This window comes from Podarcis vaucheri (genome assembly GCF_965113315.1).
Source record: "Podarcis vaucheri genome assembly, chromosome: 11".
Lineage (NCBI taxonomy): Eukaryota > Metazoa > Chordata > Lepidosauria > Squamata > Lacertidae > Podarcis > Podarcis vaucheri.
This window is the reverse complement of record NC_138749.1, coordinates 26,324,339-26,333,572: the sequence shown is the minus strand read 5'-3', so window position 1 is coordinate 26,333,572 and position 9,234 is coordinate 26,324,339. Positions and strand designations below refer to the sequence as shown.

The window sequence follows — 9,234 nt, the reverse complement described above, 5'->3', positions numbered from 1 at the left end:
TGTGTTGACCTTGGAGTCAAAAAGGGGAGGGGAGCTTACTACAGTGGGACAGGGCAGTTGCTGCAAATCTGTTGCAGCTGCTGTCCCTTCCTCCTCTCTTTTAGGTCTGGGACCTGAGGTATCTCCCTCTGCACCTTGTCGTGTCCTTGAAGGGCTTTCTGCCTCTGGCTCTTTCCCTTGAGCCTGTCATTTCTTCCACCTCCCAGCCTCCACCCTCCTCTGACCTGTCTTCAGAGTACCATCACCACAATCCAGGTTGTGAGCCTTCCTCCTCTGCTACTTACCTAGGGGGTTCTTCGGCTGGAGCCGTCCACCACTCCTCCAGTCCCTGACAGTTCTTTCCAGGTATGGTCTGCGCTTTAAAACTTCATGTCTCAGTACCTTTTATTTTATTTTTTTCAATCTCTGCAGCTTTCCCATGAAGACCCACTCTTTAAATCTCAATCAGAGCAAACAGCAATCCAAGGAAAGCTCACATTGATGTTTGTTGCTACGGAGCACTTAAGAGCAAGTTTTCACGAGGAAAGCTCTGGGGCAACAAACAAACAGACACAGAGCTTTCTAGTGCAGACCTGTGCCTGGAAAGAGCAGGGCTAAAGGTAAGGGTGGATAAACCTTTTATCTTTCTGAAGAACAAAAGGCATCCCGATTTTAAAGCTTGGCTTTCTACTGACCTCCCTGGGTGCCATTTTTTAAAAAATAAATTTTTATTAACTTTCTTTTGTATTTTAACAAACATATCAATAACATACATGTTACAAATCTTCATCCCCTTTCCTCCCAGGTTTCCCCAGCTCCCTTATCATATACTGCTGTTTCCACCAATTCACCATATCGTTTCTTCTTTGTTTTACATGTTCTATATTTTAAAAAGTGTGTATGTTTATTTAAATCCTGCCATCAAGTCGGTTTTCCTTTTTTGTTTCTGCAAATATAATATAAAAGGTTCCCACTCTTTTTCAAAGTCACTGTTGTCCTTTTCTCGTAGTCTATCTGTCAATTTTGCCATTTCTGCGTAGTTCATCAATTTCTCTTGCCATTGTTCTTTTGTTGGAATTTCTCTAGTCTTCCAGTTTTGTGCTACCAAAATTCTCACCGCCATAGTAGCATACATGAATAATGTCCTCTTCTCTTTCGGCAGATCTTGACCTAAAATACATAACAGGAAAGCTTCTGGTTGTTTAACAAATGTCATTTTCAACATTTTTTCCAATTCATTGTATATCATTTCCCAATACATTTTTACATTTCTACAATCCCACCACATATGGTAAAAAGTACCTTCAGCTTCACACCTCCAACACTTCTTCTGTTCATTTTTATATGTGTTTATGTTTTTTGCTGTTATCCATACACCCAAATATTTTACCTTTTTATATGCTTCTACTCCTATCATTTCTGTTACTTCTTTCCTCTCATGTTCTTTAAGGTTTTTAAATAGCAGTTTGGTCTTATTTTTGTTTAATTTAAATCCTGTCACTTGTCCAAACTCTTGTATTATGTTCATTACTTTTGGGAGGGAGATTTTAGGATCTTCCACAGTGATTACCGGATCATCCCAAAGGCTTTCAATTTATGCTCACTTCTTTTTACTTTTATTCCCAATATTTCTTTATTTTCTCTTACTTTCCTCGTGAGTACTTCCAGTACCAGAATGAACAACAGCGGTGATAACTGACATCCGTGTCTTTGTGTGCCATTTTTGACTGCCTGTCTTGGGTCATTCTTTCCCTGTACATTGCCAGGACAAACCAGCAAATGCTGCCAGGTTTTAGTCACATCGCCAGAATCTCAAGTCACCATTTTGTGCCACTTTAGCTGAAATGGATATATTGAGGTTGAGCTGTTCCTTAAATCTGAGAGTTGCTTCTCTCAACATGTCCTTTGAGGTACCAACAGCAACTCACCTCTCCTTTCTTCAAAGTTGTGTGCAGAGAAGTATTTAATGACATGAAGGCAACTCCCAGGAAAGATGGTGAATCGAGCGTTCTGGAACTGGCTCTGCAGTTCAAAGGTTTGTTTACAGATCCATGGGGTGTTTGGTCATTTATATTATTCAGCTAGATAAATTGCCCTCACATTTTGGCAGACATGAAAACTACTCTTGGGAGCTATCCAATGTACTGGAACTGTAATGTGAAGTGTAACTGGGAAGGAGAGTTGCTGTACTGCTGTACTGCAGAAAGAATAATTAGGTTCCGCTGTAAGGTGAAGTAGTTTAAGATGATGAGAAGCAAGATAGGCCATCTTATAGTCAAGAAGAGAGCTGAGCTAATCAAACCAATGAGCTTCATCAAAACATCACACATACAGAATTTTCACAGAAGTGTTTCCATCACCAAAGTAACTGGATCAACATCCTGTCTCGCCACTCTGAACTGCATTTGTTTCATTGCCCTTACATCACAGCAAGGCAAAGAACAAGCTCCCACATTGCCAAGGCAACTAGGCCAATGCTCCTTGCTTTGCCAAGCTGTGCTGTGAGGACAAGCAATGAATGCTCCATGATGAAGCAATCTGGTATGGCAGGAGGTGTCAACTCGATTGCCTCAGCAATGAGGACACATTACATTGCATCCTGAGAATACAGCATTGGTTTTGTTTGCTCTTACCACTGCTACATAGTCAAATCTGATTGGCTATTGACCTAAGTGGTACTCTGATGTCCTTGCATTTGTTGCATGCTTTGTGGTGGCTCATGATCTTTCTTTCTTTCTTTCTTTCTTTCTTTCTTTCTTTCTTTCTTTCTTTCCTGCAACACTTTTATTCAGAATTATTCAACTCTGACATATTTCAGAATTTAATCTCCTGTAGAAAGTGATGGCACTGCAGTTATCTTTAGAAGGATGTATGCCTATAGCTGAACAATTTGTGTAGATCACTTTCTGTTTTCATGAAGCAGCTCATATTTTCTACCTAAACAACCAAGGAAAGGCTTGTCAAGTATCTATCCAAGTTGCTTTAGATAGAGCAGATTCTGTCTTGAAACTGCCTGATTGAAGATCCAGCTTGTGCTGTCATTTCTTTTGAGAAAGCTTCACATAATTTGGATCAACATGCATACATTAGTCACACCTAACACCCGCATCACACATTACTTCACAATTGAGATATGTGATTTTGTGTGTGCATGCCTATTTCTTACACAAGGTTAAAGAAAACTTGGTTAGTGAATGAGTAAGCAGTTGGCTCACTTACGCAGGAATAACCAGCTGCACAAATATTATATGGGGGACACCTGGCTTGCCAATAGTATATGTGAAGAATATCTAGGGGTTCTTAGTAGACCACAACCTTGACATGAGTCAACAGTGTGATGCAGCAAAAAAGCTAATGCTATTCTAGGCTGCATCAACAGCAGTATGGTGTCCAGATCCAGGAAAGTCATAGTACTGGTCTTTTCCATTCAGACCACAGCTGGAGTACACTTGGAAGGTGGTGGACCCTCCTTACTTGGAGGTATTTAATCAAAGGTTGGATGGCCATCTGTCATGGATGCTTTAGTTAAGATTCCAGGGTCAGACTAGATGAGCCTCAGCGTTACCTCCAACTCTCCAGTTCTATGATTCTATGTTTCTGTGTTCTGCACTTGTAAATATCTAGTTATACATTTTTCATTAAGGTGTATACCTGACTCCCAGTTATTGCAGCTAAATTTCAGGTCTGCTGAAATCCCAAAGAGTTCTTCTTTGCAAACAGCCCTCACCTTCAGATCTATATATTAGTAATGATGTGATAAAAATTGCCTTTTGAAACATTTTGTACAATGCAACTCTAATCACCACCACAATGATAGGAATGTATGCACCTTTCAATATTTACTGCTACAGGGAAATGTTATTCCAGCCTTTTGTCCTTCAGGATATATTGGCTTGAGTACATTAACTAAAACTCAAACATTTAATTATTCTTATGCCGTTCCAATACCTCTCAGCTGTGCATCAAATACACAATACCAAAATGGGAAGCCTACTTTCCACAACTAAATATTTATAGCTGTAGGATATCCGGTCATGAACAGTTGTAGAAACTAAACTCTTTAAAAAGAATGCTGAACTCTTGTCCCCAATGCTATACTGAAAAGCTATACAGGCTTTCTGAAACAGGAATTCACATTTCAAAGAAGAGATTGAAGGCAAAACCATATAGACATCTATTCTGCAAGACTTTAAAGAAATGCTCATACATTCAGCTTCTCTTCCACTGAAAACAGAAGAATGTAAAAGTATCTTATTTTGTTAATTTAAAAGATTTTTTAAAATATAATTTTTATTGGGTTTTGCACGTATTTTCCAAACATAACATCTCATCCTGTACAACATAACAAACGTTCGGCTATCACAGCCAGAGATTTCCGTCAACCTCGACTAATGGTATTCTAACTTTCTTTCTGATTTTGCATTTTATTTTAATAGTTATTGCTATAAAACCCATATCCTAAATAAACTCCTTCTTGGTCTTCTTTTGTAATAATTCATATGGTTCTCCTTACAAAACTTCTTGCAACCCTACGAGTGATGTCAATTGATTAAAATTGTCTTTCAAATATATCAGAAATTTCTTCCAGTCTTTCAGGAAAGTCTGGTCTTGCTGGTTCCAAATTTTCCCAGTTAATTTCGCCAACTTGGCATAGTAAATCAGTTTAATCTGTCACTCTTCTTAATTTAAAAGATTTAAATACTGCCCAGCAGTGGAGCTTGCAGGCTGATTCACTAAACAACATAAAATAATGCACAATTACTTTATTTTTTGTGGGTCATACTAGAATGCCTTCTGTAAAACAGTTACTTTGACTATGGCTGCAATCATAGAGTGGCAACAGTGTGACATATTGTACATTTTTACTTAATAACGTAAGAAGATCCATGCTGGATCCATGTGGCACAGCATCATGTTCTCACAGTGACCCACCAGGTGCCTATGGGCATCCCAGAGAGGGAGCATGAGTGCATTCACATTCTCCCCGCTTGTGGTTTCCAGGAAGCAGTTGCTCTGACAGTAGCTGTAGAACATAGTTATTGCGGACAGTAAAAAAGATAAAGGTAAAGGACCCTGGATGGTTAAGTCCAGTCAAAGGCGACTATGGGGTTGCAGCATTCATCTTGCTTTCAGGCCAAGCGAGCCGGTGTTTGTTCACAGACAGCTTTCCGGGTCATGTGACCAGTATGACTAAACCGCTTCTGGTGTAACAGGACACCGTGACAAAATCCAGAATGCCTGGAAACGCCATTTACCTTCCCACCACAGTGGCACCTACCGTATTTTTCGCTCTATAGGACGCACCCGACCATAGGACACACCTTGTTTTAGAGGGGGAGGACGCTCAGCGCTCCTTCAGTGAAGCGGCAGGAGAAATGGAGCCCCTTCCATTTCTCCTCCTGCTTCGCTGAAGGGGCGCTGCGCAGCTCTCCCTCTCTGCTGAAGTCAGGAGAGTCTTGTTCTCCCAGCTTCAGCAAAAGGAACCCGAAGCCTTCGGAGCACATCATGAGTTCCCGCTGCACTCCAAAGGCTTCAGGTGGCTATCCCTGAAGCCTGGAGAGTGAGAGGGGTCGGTGCACACCGACCCCTCTTGCTCTCTAGGGTTCAGCGAAAGCAACGTGAAGGCTCCGGAGCGCGGAGGGAGCGCTCCCTCTGCGCTTCGGAGGCTTTGCGTTGCTATCGCTGAAGCCAAGGAGCCTGCATTCACTCCATAGGATGCACACACATTTCCCCTTAATTTTTGGAGGGGAAAAAGTGTGTCCTATAGAGCGAAAAATATGGTATTTATCTACTTGCACTGGCATGCTTTCAAATTGCTAGGTTGGCAGCAGCTGGGACAGAGCCATGGGAGCTCATGCCATCATGGGGATTCAAACCGCCGATCTTCTGATCGGCAAGCCCAAGAGGCCCAGTGGATTAGACCACAGCACCACCAGTGGACCGTAGCCACTGATAGTCTTATTCTCCTTTATCCTCTATGAACCCTCCTTGAATTTTCCCAATCCCTTTTAAAAACCATCTAAGCTGATGGTCTTCAGTATACAACTAGTAATTCAGAGCAACCATCATCTACTTCTGGGATGGGAAAACTGGTGCCTTGTGAGCCATTTGGCCTAATTTTGTGTGATCCACAGCCTCCAGATACCACAGGCTCATTGAACACCACTGATTTATCCAGGTGGAGCTGGGAACAATTCCTGTCTAAAATGGAAACCCTGAAGTAACATTACCAGACAGTTTAGACAATACTGAGTTAGAATGATTGATCATCTGACTCATTAGGAGGCAGCTTTTCCATTCAAAGTATGTTTTCGACCACTGAGATACAACACTTTCCATTATTTAAAATTAAAGTATGCTTAAATTTTTAGCTTTCCTATTGAAATCCATTATGACAAAATTTTAGCTTTCGCGCAAATTAGGGCAAAACATTGGGTTGGATCATGCTCTTTTTAGTTTAAGCAGGTCATAGCAGGTATCATTTCGGGGTTCACAGTTCTACTCTGAACATTTACACTCCCCTCCTACCTTGGGACCTATATGTCTTGAGGAAGCCAGTAGGATCTTCACCAGCTTCAGGTGGTCACAAAGTGCAAGGGGGCTTTGATATCATTTTAGCAAAGGAGAATTCAGCCTCTCAGTGTAAGTATGTAACTGGCTGTATATTGTTTTAACCTGAAGGAAAGAAGATAAATGTAAACAGTGGCCTCGAGGAAAAGATGAAGGTGTGACTCTGCATTTAGAACAGCTCAATGAACAGAGCAAAACACTGAGAACACAGTCAGAAAATGCAGTGGATCAGAGAGAAGAGTCTTAGACTAATACGAAAATAATAAAAAATAAAAAAATCAGGCTCCAGCAAGCAAGTGAAAATTAGAACTTGGCCCCAAACCCAGGAAATGAAGTACAAAAAGAAGAAAATACTTCCAAAGGGAATTTCAATTTCATGTCAAGCCCAAAAGATAAAATCCAAATCTTGCCTCATACCATTTATCTACCAAGTTAATTACAGATAGTTGGCCTGAAACAACAAGTTAACAATTTATGGAGAAAGGAGACTAACTGAGATAAGGCAGCTGATCTATGTGGAGTCTGAAGCTATCTGGCTTAGGGGCGATATGGAGATATCTATTAGCACTGGCTTCCTTGTTTCTTAGGTGCTCCTATGAGAAAAAAGCAAGGCAATGTAGAATTAGGACAATTAATGAGAGGAGATGCTTTTTGTGACTATGCCTTCAGAACATTGTAATACCCATGTCTACATATATGGTGAGGAAAGTAATTAATGTAAACCCCTTTCTTTTTAAAGGGGTCCTAAGTATAATGGGTGGTATCCAATTGGTGTCCTTCAATTGACTGAAGGCATCCATCAGCAAGCAGAAATGGGAGGGATACATTTCTGGTATTCTCCCTGCTCATGAAGATCCTAAACTTTCCTTAAATCAGTCCCAGGTGGGGGGGGGGGTCTTACTGCCCAGGGCAGATTTTTTTAGGGTGGGAGGGGTAATTAACAAAAATTGCTTCCCTCCTGATAGATGCTTCCTGTCAGCAGATTGTAGGAGCAGGTATCTTGAGATTTTTGTATTGTAGGAGGTTGGGCTAGATGGCCTTGGGGTCCATTCCAACTCTACACTTCTATGATTTATGAGCTTACCACCTCATTTAAAGTTGTGCATTTCTGGAGTCCACTGGTGTCCCCCCCCCCCCAACCATTTGGACCAAGCAGTGAAAGATCAGACAAGTTCAAATGATTCTGAAGTTTTACTAGACACAGCTATAACAGGCTAAGAAAAAGAATTACACACACACACACAAAAAACAACAACACACCACACACAGAGCAAATGGTTCTTATATGTAATGGTCTCTTTTCTGGCAAGCATAGGTTGCCTCGAGTACATGTCTGACTCTTAAGTTCATTTTTTTGAACCGAGTACTATATCACAAAATTTGGAGAAGTAGAAAATCAGAAGGATAATTATGTTCCAATCCAGGCCACTTCACTTAAAAGTATGGACCGGAGAAAAACAGAACAAAATGAAGAAGAAGAAGAGGAGGAGGAGGAGGAGGAGGAGGAGGAGGAGGAAATTATCCATTACTATCTCAGTAGAGGGGTAGCTAAGCTAACCTGTGGCATATAGATTTTATTGCTTTGTAACTCACATCATCTCTTACCACTGGGTATGTTGGCTGAGGCTGATGGAGCCCAGTAAACACAGGTTCCCTGAATTTGGTCTATAACAGTATATAAAATATACACTGCACATCAACATATGATGTGTATGTATTGTTATTTTCAGCACTGTTTCTCTTAGAATGCATCCAAGTGAGATCCTGGTGTGAGCTTGAATGCTGCACAAACCCTTAGCCTCATCTAACAACACAAACATCATGTTCACCTGGTACCTAAAGGTGTTTAATGAGGGCACCAGGCAAGCGTCCTTGGGGAGAGCATTCCACAAATGGGGAGCCATTGCAGAAAATGCCCGTTCACATGTTGCCACCCTCTAGAACTCTTGTGGAGAAGGCACATGAAGAAAGACCTCAGATGATGATCACAAGATCCAGGTAGGTTCATATGGGGAGAGGTGGTCCTTGAGATTTTACCATCCTGAGCTGTTTAAGCCTTTAGAGGTCAAAACCAGCACCGGAAACCAACTGGAAGACAGTGAAGTTGGGCCAGGATCGGCCGATTAACAGTTTAGAAATGGGTGCTGGGATGGATCCAATATGTTCTCCTACTCCTTCCTAGCAAAACAGCTGATTGGGATGCTCATTTTGTAAAAAAAGGAGCTCTGCTCACACAGACCTAGATACTTCCCACGTTTTTTGTTAGACCAAAGACCAATATTATTATTGTTTTTTGCAGAATGAATCAGCCTCCTATGAACAATGTAAAGTTTTCTCTTGCTGTGCTGTACTTTGCGTTGTGTATATATCACTGAGCAAAGCATGCCACCAGTAATCATCCATCCCATTTTCTCTGCCTTTTTTCTCTTCCTTTAAAGGGTAGAGGATGAGATCCGCTGAGACCCAGGGAATCATTTGCTACAGAAATGGCTCTTGAAGTGGATATGCTCCATCCATGCAGATGCCCTCATTTGTCTGGGAACCAGTGATCTGTTTCTGTTATGTCTACTTCTATGTTACATTAGTCCTCTGAGCAGCTTTTGTTAGGATAATCTTTTGCAGGGCTTCTCAAGCGGTTCAGAAAATCAAGGAAAGCATTGCCTGAAGTAGTGCGATGCATCTCCA

General features: G+C 41.3%; 2 long non-coding RNA genes across 3 annotated transcripts; both read right to left on the bottom strand.

The window, feature by feature from the left end:
- Positions 1 to 1,213: 1,213 nt before the first annotated feature.
- Positions 1,214 to 7,147, bottom strand: LOC309514248. 2 transcript variants are annotated; one of them, XR_014211827.1, is made up of 4 exons: positions 7,043 to 7,147; positions 6,508 to 6,654; positions 3,631 to 4,712; positions 1,214 to 3,035 (listed from the first exon to the last, which is right to left on the bottom strand). It is a non-coding gene; the product is annotated as an uncharacterized lncRNA (long non-coding RNA). The 2 variants fall into 2 exon arrangements; XR_014211826.1 differs by having other exon boundaries at positions 1,214 to 4,712.
- A 580-nt stretch (positions 7,148 to 7,727) lies between these two features.
- LOC309514308 lies at positions 7,728 to 8,224 on the bottom strand. The gene is made up of 2 exons (XR_014211909.1): positions 8,143 to 8,224; positions 7,728 to 7,763 (listed from the first exon to the last, which is right to left on the bottom strand). It is a non-coding gene; the product is annotated as an uncharacterized lncRNA (long non-coding RNA).
- Positions 8,225 to 9,234: the final 1,010 nt, after the last annotated feature.